This window comes from Neoarius graeffei, chromosome 23, assembly GCF_027579695.1.
Source record: "Neoarius graeffei isolate fNeoGra1 chromosome 23, fNeoGra1.pri, whole genome shotgun sequence".
In the NCBI taxonomy this organism is placed as follows: Eukaryota; Metazoa; Chordata; class Actinopteri; order Siluriformes; family Ariidae; genus Neoarius; species Neoarius graeffei.
The window spans coordinates 14774106-14794134 of record NC_083591.1 but is presented as its reverse complement, the minus strand read 5'-3'; the positions used below and the strand labels follow the sequence as shown (position 1 = coordinate 14794134).

Genomic DNA, 20029 nt, shown 5'->3' with positions numbered 1-20029 from the left:
GATGTTCGAAAAAAAAGCATGATGTTCTTTACGAAAAAATAAAAAAATTCGTAGACAAATCACTGTCCTAGAAAAGGAAATAAAATACTGCGGAATGTGCCGTTATTGGAAAACAATCAACTTTTCCTCGGTAACAGTATCTCTGCATCACAGCACCCCGTCGCTGATTATTTTCCTCGAACACCGTGCCCAGTCACGTTTTCTTTCCCAGGGAGATAAATTAGGAGCTGGTGAGAGTTAAAAGAAAGAAAATAGGAAAGAAAGTGTAGCAATTCTGAGATTTGAACTCACAGCCTTCACGATGCTACCTTCAATTTGCATTTAATGCCTCCTTATACAGAATTGTATTATGAGGATTACAGAGCAACATATTCATAATTACACTGTGTCGTAGGGCTCAGAACACAAGGCCTGCCAAATAGCTCGGACATGCTCCTGCTTATTAATCAGGCAAAACCAAATAAGTTCTCATCATGACACTGTCAGCTTACACCAAACGGGATGATTCGGCGTATTATTAATCATGCATGAATTAAGATAATCGGTGCAGGAGGAGGAGGAGGAGGAAAGCATTCGGATTTAAAGAGCAAATTGGCAGTAAATAATAGATGCAGTTTTGGCACATTTCAAAATTGCAGCAGAGGAAGCACAAAGATCAAGAGAAAGCATAAACACACATACACACACTCCTAATACTGGCAACAGTGTGTGCGCACGCGTGCATGTGCACACATGATGTAGAAAATCGAGATGAGAGAGAGAGAGAGAGAGAGAGAGAGAGAGAGAGAGAGAGAGAGACTTATTGACAGAATAAAGCTTCTGATAGAGCCCGTAGCATCACAATGAAAATCTACACCATCTCTAAAATTACATTCAGTAATCAAGGCCACAAAAGCCAAAGTGAAACCCTGCTGCTGCTCCTCCTCCTCCAAATCAATCTCTCCTCCTCTCTCTTTTTCCTGCCTCTCTCCTCCTCTGGCTGTTAAACACCTTCCTAATCACTGCGCTTATGAAGGGGGAAAGTTATATTCAGAGAAAAGGCCTCGGAAATAAAACAAAGGGCAAGAAAACGGGGATGAGGAACGACGTTATCAGCCACAAAACAAAGAAAATTACATCAGACTTGGCGGTTGCTCACGCTGGCTTGGACACTGAGCAGAAGATGACGATGTGTGGAAGAAGAGAACCCCAAGCTGAAGCTCGGTACCAAATATCAAGCAGTTGTGATTTGTAATTGCTGAGAAAAGTGTGACGAAAATTTTGTAAAACCATCCTATATGTTTCGTAAATACATTCAGTCAGTAAACAGGAAGTTGATGTGCGACAGACCTGAAAACGGTACACATGGTATAGAACCACAAGCTGAAGTTTGGTATCAAGTGGCTATGATTTGTGGCTGCTGAGAAAAAGGGGTGTTTCGGACAGACAGAGATACGGACGGATGGACAGAGGTAAACCTTTTTTTTTTTATATAAAAAACTTCAACTGTTTTTTTTTGGTTTGTTTTTTTATATTCCTACAACTTCATCTGTCCAGTTTGGTCAAGTCTGTGGCCTCAGATTCCTGTTCTTGACTGACAGCAGGTCTTCGACATGCTGTGCTGGAGATTCTGAGATGCTTTACTGCTCACCACAGTTGTAAAGAGTGCTTATTTGACTTCCTGTAGCCTTCCTGGCAGCTCAAACCAGCTTGGTCATTCTCCTCAGACCTCTCTGATCAACAAGGCATTTCCACCTGTGGAACTGCTGCTCACTGGATGGGGTTCCCCCCCTTGTTACACCATTCTGTGTAAACTGCTATGAGAAAATCCCAAGAAATCAGCAGTTTCTAAAATATTCAAAACACTAAGTAGTTGGTGATTGTATATTGAAATGTTTACAGAATAAAGTTACAGTATCACAGTTTCACACTGGTTAGGTCACAGAGGTCAGCGTAATGCTGACCCCCCCCCCCAAAAAAATGCGCAAGTCCGGTCTTGTCAGCATTGTAAGTAAATGAGCAGATATCTCATCACCAACATTGGACCTGGTCACCTCACACCTCACCTCACATCTACCATTACCAAGACAGAACCAGCGTTCTTATTCAGGTGGACATGTTGGAGGGTGAAAAGCCTCCTTGAGTACGTTGAAGAGTAAAACCTTTTCTGCACTCTTATTACCTTCCTGTACTTGGCCCGAGTGCATTCCTTCACCTACTGTTAGCATTCCTTCTCCACTTTATGTCCAGGCCGTTCTTGCTCTTTCTGTTCTGTTCCATGCTTGGCTTGTTCGCCCCTCCCTGTTTCACCCCGTAGGCCCACCTCTGTGCTGAAAGCAGCCCTAATTCAATTAGGCCCTTCAAACCAGATCAAGCGGTGGCTAAGCAGAAAAAGAGGACGAGATTATTGGCAAATGAATACAGATTTGTATCGAACTGCCACACGGAGAGAGTACATCTTCAGCTTTTCATTTTTCTCCTGCTTTTTCCCTCCCCTTTCCAACCATCACTGCGTTTCCCGCAGGTCCGCAGGGAGCGCTGATCTTCTAGACCTACACTCTCTGTCCCTCGCTCTCCCTCCTCTTTTCTGCGCCGTCGACGTGGCCGCATCGATTTCTGAATTAGACTGCGATATTAAATAATTAATATACTTGCCGTGATTGATGTCTTGCATTAGGCCAATATTAGGTTATCAATCAAGCTCCACTTGGTTTAATGTAACGATATTGAAAAAGTGTCAGGGGCCGTTCGGGCAATTTGTAGTTGAGGCAGAGCAGATAGTAATGTTGATGTAACACAAGGCCAGCAAGCAGCAGGAGACCAGAGATCCAGCGAGATTGGGGTGAGGGGGAGAGTTGTCATGAGCAAATGCATATTGCTTTAATGGGCAGCGCCAGATGAACAGAGTCTCGTAACCTTGGACTGAGGCCGCCATAAATCAGGATCACTATGACCTCACGTCCTGCTTATATTCGTTGAGAGTGTGTAAGTGCTCTTCTCTGTTTTGATAACGGGATGGCGCAGGAGTACTGCGGACATTTTGACAGACGATATGTGATGATAAACCGAATTGGTTAGGTTTATCACTGTTTAGCCACGACACATACAATCCCAATTCCAAAAATGTTGGGATGCTGTGGAAACTGTAAATAAAAACAGAATGTGATGATTCGCAAATCATGGAAACCCTACATTTCACTGAAAATAGTACAAACATATCAAATGTTGAAAATGAGAAATTTTAGTGTTTGGGTTTTTTATATATATATATGATGCTCATTTTGAATTTGATGTCAGCAACACATTTCAAAAAAGTTGGGACAGGGGCATGTTTACCACTGTACTGCATCACCTCTACTTTTAACAACACACTGTAAAAGTTTGGGAACTGAGGAGACCTATTGCTGTAGTTTTGAAAGAGAAATGTTGTCCCATTCTTGCCCGAAATACAATTTCAGTTGCTCTCCAGTTCGGGGTCTCCTTTGTCATATTTTGCGCTTTATAATGCGCCAAATGTTTTAAATGGGAGAGAGGTCTGGACTGCAGGCAGGCCAGTTTAGCACCCGGACTCTTTTACTACGGAGCCGTGCAATTTTAATATGTGCAGAAAGCAGTTTGGCATTGTCTTGCTGAAAGAAGAAAGGTCCTCCCTGAAAAAGATTTTGTCTGGATGGCAGCATATTGCTCTGAAACGTGCAAATATCATTCTGCATTAATGATGCCTTCCCAGATGTACAGTACAAGCTACCCATGTCATGGGCACTAATGCACCCTCATCCCATCACAGATGCTGGCTTTTGAACTGTGTGCTGATAAGCCGGATGGTCCCTCTCCTCTTTAGCCTGGGGGAAGTGGTGTCCATGATTTCGAAAAAGAATTTCTACTTTTGACTCGTCAGACCTCGGGACAATTTTCTGAAACATGTTGCGGACATCAAATTCAAAATGAGCATATATTTAAAAAAAAAAAAACCAATACAATTTCTCAGTTTCAACATTTGCTATGTTGCCTTCGTACTATTTTCAATGAAATATGAGCTTTTCGTGATTTGCAAATCTTCACATTCTGTTTTTATTTGTTTTACACAGTGTCTCAACCGTTTTGGAATTGGGGTTGTAGTTTTCCAGCAACTTCAATCAAAGCCTGATGTTCACTGTGTGAGGAAATGTCACTTTGCTAAACATCTTCAATTGGATAAAGGTTAAAAAGCAGTCTAAATAAATAAAAAAACCAAACATTCCTATGTTGCTTTGGTACAGTGGTGGGCAAAAGTTTACATACCCCAACAGAATGTTTCGTTTCTTGCCTATTTCTAAGAGAAATTGAATGATAATACACAAAAACCTTTATTTCACTTGTGGTTAATGGTTGGCTGAAGCTATTTATTGCATTCATTACTGCGTTTACTCTTTGAAAACCATGAAAACAACAAAAACTACCTAAATGACCCTAATCAAAAGTTTACATACCCCGGTGAATTGGCCTGAAAACCTGTACACAATTTGACAAACAGGACTGAATGGCAATTAAAGGCAACTACCTTCACCTGTGATCTGTTTTCTTCTAATTAGTGGGTGAAAATAAGAGTCAGTAAATTGCTGGACTTTTGAGAGAACCTTTTATCCCTCATCCAGTGCTGCGCGTCATCTTTGAGATTGAGCCATGGGAAAATCAAAGGAATTGTCAAAGGACCTGCGTGAAAAGGTAGTTGAACTTTATAAATCAGGGAAGGGATATAAGAAAATATCAAAGCAATTAAAAGTGTCAGTCAGCACTGTTCAAACAATAATCAAGAAGTGGAAAGTCAGGGGCTCTGTAGACACCAAAGCCCGTTCAGGTAGACCAAGAAAAATTTCACCCACCACTGCTAGAAGAATTGTGCGTGATGTAAAGAAGAAGCCCCAAATAACATCTGGTGAACTTCGAGATTCTCTGAAACAAGTTGATGTGGATGTTTCAAAGAGTACAATTAGGAGACTCTTGAGAAGAAATGGGCTGCATGGGAGAGTTGCCAGAAGAAAGCCCCTTCTACGCAAATGCCACAAAGAAGCCCGTCAACGATATGCCAGACTGCACAGAGACACACCCCAAACCTTCTGGCAAAAAGTTGTGTGGAGTGATGAGACCAAAATTGAACTTTTTGGGCACAACACTAAACGCTACATCTGGCGAGGAATCAACAAGGCCTATGATGAAAAGTACACCATTCCCACAGTGAAACATGGTGGTGGATCTCTGATGTTTTGGGGATGTGTGAACTACAAAGGCACTGGAAATTTGGTAAGAGTTGATGGCAGGATGAATGCAGTCACTTATCAAAAAATACTGGAGGAAAATCTACACGCCTCAGCCCGGAAGCTGCGCATAGGACGAACTTGGACATTCCAGCACGACAATGATCCAAAACACAAGGCCAAATCAACTTGTCAATGGCTACAACAGCATAAAGTGAAGGTCTTAGAGTGGCCATCTCAGTCTCCTGACCTCAACATTATTGAGCCACTCTGGGGAGACCTCAAACGTGCAGTCCATGCAAGACGGCCCCAGACTTTACAGGAACTGGAGGCTTTTTGCCAAGAAGAATGGGCAGCTTTACCATCTGAAAAGATAAAGAGACTCATTGACAACTATCACAAAAGACTTTCAAGCTGTTATTGATGTTAAAGGGTGAAATACACAGTATTAAGAATTGGGGTATGTAAACTTTTGATCAGGGTCATTTGTGTAGTTTTTTTGTTGTCATAATGGTTTAAAAAGAGTTAACATTTTCTTGACAATAAATGGCTTCAGCCAACCATTAACCACAAGTGAAATAAAGGTTTTTGTGTATTATCATTCAATTTCTCTTAGAAATAGGCAAGAAACGAAACATTCTGTTGGGGTATGTAAACTTTTGCCCACCACTGTATATCTACACTGTTTTGGTATATCTGTTTTCTTAAAGTACAGATTTCAAAATACATTCCTGTCAGTTTTGTCTGTCTTGCAAAATTCAGCCACAACATCTTCAGAAGGAATTTCCCAGACCTCCACACATATACCACAAATAAAATGTTGGCTAATACTGAATGCAGTTTCACATTTTCTGGAACGCTCCATTTATCTGCAGTTAGAAAAAGTGTCCTGAAACTTTTAATAATGTGAAAATTCACATTGGACAATAGCTAAAGAAGGACAAAAAGTTTTTAAAAAAGTGGAATCAAACAGAAAAAAGGAGAAACACAGCCAACAGCGTGATCGAATGGCATGTAGAAAACATGGACTAGGAGTCAAGTGGGTGAAGGCGTAAAAAATATTCCTTGTCTCTTGGTTCCCGTAAGGAGGTCATTATTTATCCTGACTTAATTAAGTAAAAGAGGACAAACAAGTCAAAGTGTTAACAGAGCTCAATGCAATGCCAGGCTTTTGCTCGCTAGTCAATACGGGCAAATTGGAAATGTCTGGCTAATCTGTCAAGTGGAGGAGGCGCAGACTGACAGACGGACTGGAGCCTCGGCTCTGTGCGTGTGGTGTCTCTATTGCTGGTCACTCCGTCTGGATGGTCTACACTTCATGATTGCTTCGGAATGCTTCCCTTCTCTCTCTCCATTCATTTTTCAATGTAGGTAGCACGCAATTAATTAAAGCATGTGCAGCACATGTTTCATCAAGTGCTCGAGTTTCAAATAATAGTGTTTGTTTTACTCCTTTCTCTCTCCATCATTCTGTTCTTCTCCCATGATCCCCTTACCTGACGTGTCAAAGATGGAAGGAGGAGTTCAAATGCAAAGCCAGTCATTTAATTTCAACCAGAGAGAGAGAGAGAGAGAGAGAGAGAGAGAGAGAGAGAGAGACCCATTAGCACAGAGCTCATCAGCAATGCATTAGAGTTTTGGTGTGCTTGAGTATTAACCCTTTCAAGTGCTCAGAGGATGAGCAAGCGGACCTTACAAACTGTAATTTAGGCTTGGATATTATATTACAAGTGCGTGTGTACACTTATTTAGTAGGTAATGAGGACCAAACCAATAACAATCACCCAGTCCTCACAAAAAAATACTGTGTTTTTGGGCGCAACGGAAAAGTGTCATTGACCCTGTTTTCTGGAAATGGCAAGTTTGAATCCTGGAACATTTCCGGGAAGCAAGTGAGCAAAATTGGCCATGATCGCTGGGTGGGACGGATGGCATACGCTCTCTGTTCCCTGTCAATCATCGTGTCGCACAAGCCAATCATGGACATCTGTGAGCTCATGCATGTGGCAGACAAGACAGCTCTTTCTTAACTTTAGTGTTACACTTCTCTGCGACACAGCATGAGCAGCAGTACGAAAAATGAAGGTTGGCTTCACGTGTCGCGGAGGAAGCACGTCAGCCTTCACCCTCCCCAGTTGGTAGCTGTTGTCCAATGGGGAGAGCTGGTTGGTGATCTAATTTTGGAAGGAAAAAAAAAAAAAAAGTGGTTTTCCACTTTTTATTTGAAAAACTGAAACATTTCCTTCCGGTTACAGATGTTAAATTTCGGGTCAGGTGTAGACATGGCATTAATTACCGCCAGTAATCATTATGTCAAACAAAAGAGCAAAAGGAGCAGTGAGACAACACACAAAGCACTGTAATCGAGTCAAAGTCAGACGACAATTTTCACTATGTGTTTGGGAAATTCTATGCACCGTCAACTCTACGACGGAAAAATCAAGCTGTCAGCACAGGAAAGAGTCAATCGCTTTTAAATTGCTCACAGGGGTCTAAATTTAACTGCTCTGATTGATTTTGAAGGAAATTGTTTCATTTATTCATCAAATAGAAGGGCCACTCAGACACGCAGCATGTTTCACTCAGCTACACCTCACTGACGGATCCAGTAATCCATAATCGTTTTATTTAATTCATATTTCAGTTGCTTTACACAAGTTGTGCATGAAGTCGTGTGATTTCTACAGACTTTTTCTGGCACCTCGCATTCATAATGGTAGCTTCTCTCAGTAACACAGTATATCCCAAAATAACAAACCATTTCACAACACTGCTTTTCAGACTGATTCAAGTCTCTTGTACAGTGGATATAAAAAGTGTACACGCCCCTGTTAAAATCATAGGGTTTTTTTCTGATGTAAAAAAATGAGACCACGATAAATAATTTCAAAACTTTTCCCATCTTTAATGTGACCTATCACCTGTACAGTTCAATTGAAAAATAAATAAATCTGTTTGGGGAAAAAATATAAAAAATTAAATTAAAAAAAGGTACAATAAACTGGTTGCATAAGTGTGCACACCCTTAAACTAATACTTTGTTGAAGCACCTTTTGATTTAATTACAGCATTCAGTCTTTTTGGGTTCACACCTGCCATCAATTAAAATGACTCTGATTAACCCCAAATACAGTTCAGACATTTACTCCGTTGCCTCCTCCAGCAAAAGCCAGGGTTCAAAGGGTTCTCATTGTTGAAAGGTATCAGTCAGGAGAAGGGTACAAAAAAATTTCCACGGCATTAGATATACCATGGAGCACAGTGAAGACAGTCAGCAAGAAGTGGAGAAAATATGGGACAACAGTGACATTACCGAGAACTGGACGTCCCTCCAAAATTGATGAAAAGACAAGACGAAAACTGGTCAGGGAGGCTGCCAAGAGGCCTACAGCAACACTCAGTGCGTTTACATGCACATCCAAATTGAGCTACTGTCGGTAATCGAGCTAAGGGTCCCAGCAGGGGTGCCAGAGAAATCCAATCCTACATGCACACAAGGAAATCGAGCTGTGTGAGGTACATTGTGCACCCGAGCCACAGGTGGCGCTACATGCCCCATCGTGTTGGTACACTTCCGGTTGTCGTCATGAAGAAGAGCTATTCAAGAGTATAAACAAAGTTATCAGCAGTGTTGCCAGATACTGCTGACGTTTTCCAGCCCAAAACATGTTCAAATCCGCCAAAATACACTTAAAACTGCCCAATCTGGCAACACTGGCAGTTCCGTGTTCACAAGTTCCGTGCTCAAGCTGTCAGGCTTGCTCTAACAGACTGTATGGCTACAAACTGTCCTACGCAGACAACTGTTTTGTAAGACAACTTATTTTGCACAACTGTATATTTTTCTAAAGTCCATTTTTTGCTTACAAAAAAATATTTTTTTTTGCTTACAATTTAACTTGTGTCTTAATAAACACACAAAAAGTTCAATTGTTTTGTTTTTATTGACATTCTTCAGATGTTGGACATTATATATATATATATATATATATATATATATATATATATACATACACACACACACACACACGATATATATATATACATATACATATATATATATATATACACACACACACACACACACACACATACATATATATATATATATATATATATATATATATATATATATATATATATATAGATATATATAGATATACACACACGATATATATATATATATATATATATATATATATATATATATATATATATATATATACACATACATACACACGAGATATATATATATATATATATATATATATATATATATATAGATAGATAGATAGATATAGATATACACACACACACACATACATACACACACAAATACAATGACTTGTTTATGTACACAATTCACAGCTATGCAACAGCTGTATTTGGTGATACAGTAAGTGAGCTAAATTTTAACAGTGCAAACAATGCCACAAAAAGAAAAGATGCCGTTGTCATGATTCGTTGTCATGCCGACCGAGGCTGTTGTGTTTCCCGCTTGTGGTCTCGTCACTCGTCACTTCCGGAAGGGGCAGTGCTGAAGTAAGTAGCTCGACTACGTAGCTCGATAGGGTTTACATGCACTAAGTAGCTCGGCTACAATCGCACAATCTAGGTCGTGTAGCTCGATTACGAGAAATCAAGTTCGGTTCGATTTCAGCCTAGCTAAGGTGTTTCCATGGCATTTAGAACTTTGATTTCAGTCGAGCAACGGCAGAAATTCGATTTTCTCTATGTGCATGTAAACGCACTGACTGAAGGAGCTGCAGGAATTTCTAGCAAGTACTGGTTGTGTATTACATGTGACGACAATCTCCCGTATTCTCCATATGCCTGGACTACAGGGTAGGGTCGCAAGAAAACATCTAGGCCCGGCTAAATTTTGCAAAAAAAAAAAACATCAACTCTCCCAAAAGCATGTGGGAAAATGTGTTATGATCTGATGAAATCAAGGTTGAACTTTTTGGCAAAAACACCACTGCGCATCACCAAAAGAACCCCATACCCACGGTGAAGCATGGTGGTGGCAGCATCATGTCTTGGGGTCGTTTTTCTTCAGCTGGAACAGGGGCTTTAGTCAAGGTGGAGGGAATTATGAACAGTTCTATATACACCAGTCAATTTTGGCCCAAAACCTTCAGGTGTCTGCTAGAAAGCTGAAGATGAAGAGGAATTTAATCTTTCAGCACGACAATGACCCCAAGCATACATCGAAATCGACAAAAGAATGGCTTCACCAGAAGAAAATTAAAGTTTTGGAATGGCCCAGCCAGAGCCCAGACCTAAATCCAACTGAAAATCTGTGGGGTGACCTGAAGAGGGCTATGAACAAGAGATGCCCTCGCAATCTGACAGATTTGGAGCGCTTTTGCAATGAAGAGTGGGCAAATATTGCCAAGTCTCGATGTGGCAGGCTGACAGACTCCGACCCAAAAAGACTGAATGCTGTAATTAAATCAAAAGGTGCTTCAACAAAGTATTAGTTTAAGGGTGTGCACACTTACGCAACCAGCTTATTGTACGTTTTTTATTTTTTGTGTTTTTCCCCTTAACAGATTTGTTTGTTTTTCAACTGAACTGGACAGGTGATAGGTCACATTAAAGGTGGGAAAAGTCTTGAAATTATTTATTGTGGTCTCATTTTTTTTTTACATCAGATAAGCATCATTTTAATGGGATGTGTACACTTTTTTTTTTTTTAATATCCACTGTATATTAATCTTGGACTTCTGCCCAGGTCTAAAATTCACAGTAATGCCGACTTGGATTAAAACGGTCGGTAATGGACTTTCACATTGTACAGCATGTAGAAGTATTTTTTTAAAAAAAAGAAATAAAAAACCCAGACAGGATGAAAAAAAAAAAATATATCATGGTTATGAGTTCCACTTTTTCAAACAGTAAATGGAAACTAATTGCAGATAGGGACGAAAGTTCTGAGTGGGGAATTGACGAAACGTTGGACCACACACACACACACACACAATAGGACTGGTCCGAGGACTCATTCGAGCATTTGGATTTGTTGCTTTACTGTATTCGCACATGTACATATAAAATATACAGCTGCCTGCTGCTTTGTCGCTTGCGAGTGTGAATGTCGGGTAAGACTATATATTATATGGACACGAGTGTTTTACTGGGAAAGACACCACTCATATTTTTCACATGCACTACATCTGGGACACGGAGAACCAAAACCATGACATACATCTCTATATCTTCACTCGTGAGGAAATCGATGAATTGTTTTGATAAATTTAGGTACTTTTTGTTTATGAATGTGTCTATATACACTACCATTCAAAATTTTGGGGTCACCCAGACAATTTTGTGTTTTCCATGAAAAGTCACACTTTTATTTACCACCATAAGTTGTAAAATGAATAGAAAATATAGTCAAGACATTTTTCTGGCCATTTTGAGCATTTAATCGACCCCACAAATGTGATGCTCCAGAAACTCAATCTGCTCAAAGGAAGGTCAGTTTTATAGCTTCTCTAAAGAGCTAAACTGTTTTCAGCTGTGCTAACATGATTGTACAAGGGTTTTCTAATCATCCATTAGCCTTCTGAGGCAATGAGCAAACACATTGTACCATTAGAACACTGGAGTGAGAGTTGCTGGAAATGGGCCTCTATACACCTATGGAGATATTGCACCAAAAACCAGACATTTGCAGCTAGAATAGTCATTTACCACATTAGCAATGTATAGAGTGGATTTCTGATTAGTTTAAAGTGATCTTCATTGAAAAGAACAGTGCTTTTCTTTCAAAAATAAGGACATTTCAAAGTGACCCCAAACTTTTGAACGGTAGTGTACGTTTGCCTTATCAAGACCTTACTTGAGTTCGAACGGCAGCAAGATTGACCTATATTTGACCTACTTTTAACTGGGTCAATGGTCAGGAAATATGAGCTCGCATAACTTTTTTGGGTGGTGATATCGATGTTCACCTACCAAACGCAGATTTGCCGAGGGAACTCGCATAACTTTTCGGATGTTATTATCCATCCTCACCTACCAAGGGTGATTCAAGATTCATGCAGCTTTAAACCTGGTCATAGAATTGAAAATATGAACTTGCATAACTTTTGAGTGCATCATTCTGGATGTGATCTACAAATATTCCGGACATTTTTCAAAAGCAACAATTAGATTCTCTATCAAACTGCTCAGCCGGGGACATCTGTGCTCCTTTGGACAGACATCTACAACCCCGATTCCAAAAAAAAGTTGGGACAAAGTACAAATTGTAAATAAAAACGGAATGCAATAATTTACAAATCTCAAAAACTGATATTGTATTCACAATAGAACAGACAACATATCAAATGTCGAAAGTGAGACATTTTGAAATTTTATGCCAAATATTGGCTCATTTGAAATTTTATGACAGCAACACATCTCAAAAAAGTTGGGACAGGGGCAATAAGAGGCTGGAAAAGTTAAAGGTACAAAAAAGGAACAGCTGGAGGACCAAATTGCAACTCATTAGGTCAATTGGCAATAGGTCATTAACATGACTGGGTATAAAAAGAGCATCTTGGAGTGGCAGCGGCTCTCAGAAGTAAAGATGGGAAGAGGATCACCAATCCCCCTAATTCTGCGCCAACAAATAGTGGAGCAATATCAGAAAGGAGTTCGACAGTGTAAATTGCAAAGAGTTTGAACATATCATCTACAGTGCATAATATCATCAAAAGATTCAGAGAATCTGGAAGAATCTCTGTGCGTAAGGGTCAAGGCCGGAAAACCGGAAACTTTTCTTTCAAAAATAAGGAAATTTCAAAGTGACCCCAAACTTTTGAACGGTAGTGTAATAATACAAGGAAAATAACATATTGGCAGTCCAAAGACATGTAGTTAGGTTAACACGGGGCAGCCATGGCCTAAAGGTTGGGCTGAAGTGCCCTTGAGCAAGGTTCCTAGCCCCAGCTGCTCCCCGGGTGCTGTCGCATGGCTGCCCACTGCTCTGGGTATGTGCGTGTGCTCATTGCTCACTTGTGTGTGCATGTGTGTGTTCGCTGCTTCAGATGGGTTGAATGCAGAGGAGGAATTTCACCGTGTGCTTAAGTCTGTGTTTGAGTGTACGTGTGATAAATAAAGACTTCTTGTCTTGAATATTCGCATCAGCTTCGATGTGTGATGTCATGCTGTCTTGACAACTATGCAATATCGTAAACCATATTCAAGGCGAAGTCTCCACTGGGTAGAGTGATGTAACAGACGCAGGATAAGTGATATGCTAACAATATTGCATGCTATCAAACCAAATGAATGACACCCACTTGAATGGAATAGAATATGTGTTTTTATTCCACTGAAAAAAAAAAAAGTGTCCAGTATGTATAATGACTTCCAATATTTCACTCCGATGAGGTCACTCCCAGTGTTTTCCCACTGACCAGACGCGCGTTGTCAAAATGGCGAATCAGTTCAAAATTAAAATTCTTTTGATTAATTTGCTTTTTTGCGGATGTGTCTGTCTATCTATCTATCTATCTATATATATATATATATATATATATATATATATATATATATATAATCACATACAGTTGCAACCAGAAGTTTACATAAAGTTTTGAAAAAGATACAAACATTTTTTTCCTCCATGTCTGACACTAAAATTGAGGAAACTTTTCCTGTTTTAGGTCAGTTAGGATCCCCAAATTAGGTTTTTTTTTTCCCCTTTGTAAAATGTCTCAATAATCAGAGAGAAAAATTTTCAATTACTTTCATCAAAGTCAGAAGTTTACGTACACTAAGCTGCCTGTGACTTTAAACAGCTTGGAGTATTCCACATGATGTTTTTGCATTAAAAGCTTCCGAGAGGCTAACTGACATCATGTGAGTTAATTGGAGCCACACCTGCACCTGTGGACGTATTTTAAGGCACACCTTCAAAACACCAGGGCCTCTTTGCACGGCATCATGGGAAAATCAAAAGAAATCAACCAAGACATCAGGAAAAGAATTGTGGATCTTCACAAGTCTGGTTCATCCTTGGGTACAATTTCTAGATGCCTTAAGGTCCTGCGTTCATCTGTTCAAACAATAATACGCAAGTATAAACACCATTGGCGCGCACAGCCATCCTACCGCTCAGGAAGGGGACGGCTTCTGTGCCCCAGAGATGAACGTGCTTTGGTGCGAAATGTGCAAATGAACCCCAGAAAAACAGCGAAATACCTTGTCAAGATGCTGGCTGAAACCGCGAAGAGAGTATCATTATCCACAAAAAAACGAGTTCTAGATCGACATGAGCTGAAAGGCCACTCAGTGAGGAGAAAGCCACTGCTCTAAAACCACCACAAAAAAGCCAGATTACAGTTTGCAGCTGCACATGGGGACAAACATCTTAATTTTTGGAGACATGTCCTGTGGTCTGATGAAACAAAAATTGAACTGTCTGGTCATAATGATCATCGTTATGTTTGGAGGAGAAAGGGGGAAGCTTGCGAGCCTCAGAACACCATCCCAACCATGGCAGCATTATGTTGTGGGGCTGCTTTGCTGCAGGAGGGACTGGTGCACTTCACAAAATAGACAGTGTCATGAGGAAAGAAAATTATGTGGATGTACTGAAGCAACATCTCAAGACCTCAGCCAAAAAGCTAAAGCTTGGGCGTGGATGAGTCTTCCAAATGGACAATGACCCCAAGCATTCCTCTAAATCAGTTGCAAAGTGGCTTCAGGACAACAAAGTGAAGGTATTGGAGTGGCCATCACAAAGCCCTGACCTCAATCCTATAGAAATTTTGTGGGTGGCACTGAAAAGGCGCGTGCGAGCAAGAAGGCCCACAAATTTGATTCAACTCCACCAGTTCTCTCTGGAAGAATGGGCCAAAATCCCAGCAAGATATTGTGAGAAACTTGTGGAAGGCGACCCAAAACGCTTGATCCAAGTTAAACAGTTCAAAGGCAATTCTACCAAATACTAACCAAGTATATGTAAACTTCTGACTTTGATCAAAGTAATTAAAGGTAGACTGCCTTTCAGATTTTTCAAGTGTAGGTCATAAAAAGAATTTTCCCGACACCCAGTTATTTTTGTTTAGTGGAACGAAAGCTACTGAATTTGAAATCACAGATGTCCAATTTCATTTTTTTTTAGAACAATTAATGAATTTAGGGCCACGTGGTCCTAAATTCTCTGCTATTTTTTCTTGCTTCACCCCAAGCCAAATCAAGATACTACATGATGCATGACGTGGTAGGCTTTCCCTGTTCACGCAAGGCATTGTTGGATACAAATTTGAAACAGGAGAGGAAAATGGAGGACGCGAGTGCGTGAATGAAACGTGAAAGACCGACTACAGTAACGGAAAGCAAGAAGAAAAGACGTTATGCTGTGAAGGAAAGGAAACGCAGGACCAAACTAATAAATATTGGCGGTCAGCGAGCACCTCGGTGTGATCAGCTGTTCATTTAGCAACAGAATAATGGAACTGTGTCAGTGCATGATTAAGGTAAATCTGTGCATGCACACACGGACTTCCTCTGTCTGCTTGACTGCATGAAGTGAGCGATTTCATGCACATTATTTGCTAGGGAATCCCTTCAAATTAAATAACTTCCCAGCCATGGAATGGTCTGGGTGTTTTTTTTTTTTAAATAGATAAACATCACAATGACCAAATTTCAGAGGGAACTAAATTGCACCGATTTTATGAAATCGAAAGGCCGTCTCGCTTTAAATATTCTCAGAAAAATTCCCTCTCTGATTATTGACATTTTACAAATAAAAAAAATTGGGGGATCCTAACTGATCTAAAACAGGAAATGTTTCCTCAATTTTACTGTCAGACATGGAGGGAAAAAAAAAAAAAAGTTTGTGTCGTTTTCTAAACTATTGGCCCTTTTTCACTACCCTTTTTCAGCTCACTTCAGCCCGACATGGCTCGCGTTTCGACTATCTAAGAACAGCACGACTCAGCTCGCTTCAGCCCTGCTCAGCCCCCAAAACTCGCACGGTTTTGGAGTGGGGCTGAAGCGAGCCAAACCGAGCTGAGTGAGGCTAGGGGTGTGAGGAGACACTCCCCTGTGCACTGATTGGTGAGGAGGAGTGTCCTCACATGCCCACACACGCCCTGCGAGCACGCTGGGATCTGTAAACACCGTAAACCCGGAAGAAGGAGAATTACGAGAATTCTGAAGCCTTATGTGCCTCGCCTCATCTATACGCTCTTGCCAGTCTCTGTTGGCGTTGTCGGTGACAACAAGCCACAGCACCAAGACCAGCAACACTAACGACTCCATGTCCTCCATATTTATTGTTTACTATCCGGGTCGTGAGACTACCGCTTAAAAGGTCACTGATGTCACTGTTTGCGCCGCCTAACGACATCACCTGACGTCCACCCACTTTCGCTAACTCCACCCAATGTGTCCACCCACTTCCAGCCAGCACGGTTCAGCGCGGTTGTAGTCGAAATGCAACCCCAACAGCCCCACTCAGCTCGACTCAGCCCGGCACGGCTCAGCCCAACTCAGCCGCGTTGGTAGTGGAAAAGCGGCATTAGTAAACTTCCGGTTGCAACTTATATATATAAAATTTACCAGCTGGGAGGTCCGTATCATGAAATACCGTGACCGAGGTCTTGAAAATACTGACCAAGGCCTCTGGGCCGAGGTCAGTATTTTCAAGGCCGAGGTCACGGTATTTCACGATACGCATCAACCTTAAGGTGGTAAATAATGTTTTTTTTTTTTCTTTACCAAATTATAACAGAAAATGAGAACGCCTGAAAGGGAAACCACATTTAGAACAAACCTGCTACAAGCTCATTTTCGGCTTTCTCCTGAAATGTTTTTTTATTTCGTCTTTATCAGGGTAGTAAAACTCGCTTTCGCTGTGAACACTGTCGTTATCGCCATCCATGCTGTAAAATTAATGCTATTATACTGAGAAATGCGAAAATAAATGTTGACAAAAAATTGCTACCATGTTTGTTGCTGTTGTGAACAAGCAAGTCGCCAAAGGTCCGTAGGATTCCAGACCGCTTGCAAGCCAATCAGAGCGCACGATTTGATGGAAACCGGACTGTGAAAAAAATAAAGTGAGTTAAGATGACTGCAGGTTCTTAGAGGACCAGAAAAATTCTTTAAGAAAGTGAGAAGGTGACCGATTTCAATTTAAAGGACAGCAGTCATGTGACTTCAAAGCTTTCATATCTCATTGAGGAAATATTTTGCTGCGAATGCACCTTCTTTTCCCAACTCTCACCCTACCACTGATGGAAAGAATGGAGAAACGGAAAGCGACATGGGTGGTGTGGAGATTGACAAAAAACGGGTAGGGTGGATGACGTGGCAGACGTTTCTGTATTGTGTGCTTCACCGTGTTGGTGAATTGAAAGTGAAAGTGTAATCCTGGGTGGACGATAGCACTGTCGCTTTTGACTACTCGGTCAGCTTAAAAAAAGAGCAACAGTAAGGCTGCTGCTGTCCTGTTAGAGTGCAATAGCAAGTTGATAATGCCTCTGCCTGGGTCAGTATGCTCTTTGTCAGATCCACACACGCCCCCTTTTTCTAAAAAAAAAAAAAAAAGAAAAAAAACAGTTACAATGAACAGGCTGGACTTTTTAGCATAATCCCACTCCAGCCAGGAAAAAAACGTTTATAAAAACCTCGCAAAAGGCTTTGCAGGCTATAAGACAGTTGAGTATAGTCAATAAAAAGGGACAGAGAGAAGGAAGAAAAAGATAGGATGTGAAATTGATGGCTGGGACACCACCCCACTGCATCCAAACTTGGACTTGGCCTTCTGTTTTCAGACTGTTAACAGATTTAGGGGATGCGTCTATGGTTTTAAGAACAGGTTCAAGATTAGACAAGAATGGACTGCTTTTAGAAAGTCTGTGCTTTCCGTCAAAGAAACTTATTGCTGAAAATAAACAGGTGTAAAGGGCTTTTTTTCTGGACACATTTTAACCACTGGATTAAACAGATGATCCAGAGTCCATTAATTGTACACAGAGTAGTTTTAGACAAATCAACTGACAGCATTTCAAACTGAGACGTACAACCCCGATTCCAAAAAAGTTGGGACAAAGCACAAATTGTAAATAAAAATGGAATGCAATAATTTACAAATCTCAAAAACTGATATTGTATTCACAATAGAACATAGACAACATATCAAATGTTGAAAGTGAGTCATTTTGAAATTTCATTCCAAATATTGGCTCATTTGAAATTTCATGACAGCAACACATCTCAAAAAAGTTGGGACAGGGGCAATAAGAGGCTGGAAAAGTTAAAGGTACAAAAAACGAACAGCTGGAGGACCAAATTGCAACTCATTAGGTCAATTGGCAATAGGTCATTAACATGACTGGGTATAAAAAGAGCATCTTGGAGTGGCAGCGGCTCTCAGAAGTAAAGATGGGAAGAGGATCACCACTCCCCCTAATTCTGCACCGACAAATAGTGGAGCAATATCAGAAAGGAGTTCGACAGTGTAAAATTGCAAAGAGTTTGAACATATCATCTACAGTGCATAATATCATCAAAAGATTCAGAGAATCTGGAAGAATCTCTGTGCGTAAGGGTCAAGGCCGGAAAACCATACTGGGTGCCCGTGATCTTCGGGCCCTTAGACGGCACTGCATCACATACAGGCATGCTTCTGTATTGGAAATCACAAAATGGGCTCAGGAATATTTCCAGAGAACATTATCTGTGAACACAATTCACCGTGCCATCCGCCGTTGCCAGCTAAAACTCTATAGTTCAAAGAAGAAGCCGTATCTAAACATGATCCAGAAGCGCAGACGTCTTCTCTGGGCCAAGGCTCATTTAAAATGGACTGTGGCAAAGTGGAAAACTGTTCTGTGGTCAGACGAATCAAAATGTGAAGTTCTTTATGGAAATCAGGGACGCCGTGTCATTCGGACTAAAGAGGAGAACGACCCAAGTTGTTATCAGCGCTCAGTTCAGAAGCCTGCATCTCTGATGGTATGGGGTTGCATTAGTGCGTGTGGCATGGGCAGCTTACACATCTGGAAAGACACCATCAATGCTGAAAGGTATATCCAGGTTCTAGAGCAACATATGCTCCCATCCAGACGATGTCTCTTTCAGGGAAGACCTTGCATTTTCCAACATGACAATGCCAAACCACATACTGCATCAATTACAGCATCATGGCTGCGTAGAAGAAGGGTCCGGGTACTGAACTGGCCAGCCTGCAGTCCAGATCTTTCACCCATAGAAAACATTTGGCGCATCATAAAACGGAAGATACGACAAAAAAGACCTAAGACAGTTGAGCAACTAGAATCCTACATTAGACAAGAATGGGTTAACATTCCTATCCCTAAACTTGAGCAACTTGTCTCCTCAGTCCCCAGACGTTTACAGACTGTTGTAAAGAGAAAAGGGGATGTCTCACAGTGGTAAACATGGCCTTGTCCCAACTTTTTTGAGATGTGTTGTTGTCATGAAATTTAAAAATCACCTAATTTTTCTCTTTAAATGATACATTTTCTCAGTTTAAACATTTGATATGTCATCTATGTTCTATTCTGAATAAAATATGGAATTTTGAAACTTCCACATCATTGCATTCCGTTTTTATGTACAATTTGTACTTTGTCCCAACTTTTTTGGAATCAGGGTTGTATGCAAATATCAATCATCACTACCTATTGTGGTTTTATTTTTCAAGTTTTAAGGTTAAATTTAATTTAAAAAAACAATATCTAGCAAAAGCAGAAAAGTCCAAAGTAGCAGTCAAAAGTTTGTACACACCGCCTAATTCAATGTTTTTTCTTTATTTTTATGAAGTAAGTCACTTTATGTCT

General features: G+C 40.6%; 1 protein-coding gene across 3 annotated transcripts in view; it reads right to left on the bottom strand.

Annotated features, from left to right (window-relative positions):
* Window positions 1-20029, bottom strand: part of rsrc1 (arginine/serine-rich coiled-coil 1) — a 258504-nt gene that overhangs the window by 150396 nt on the left and 88079 nt on the right. The window lies entirely within an intron of this gene.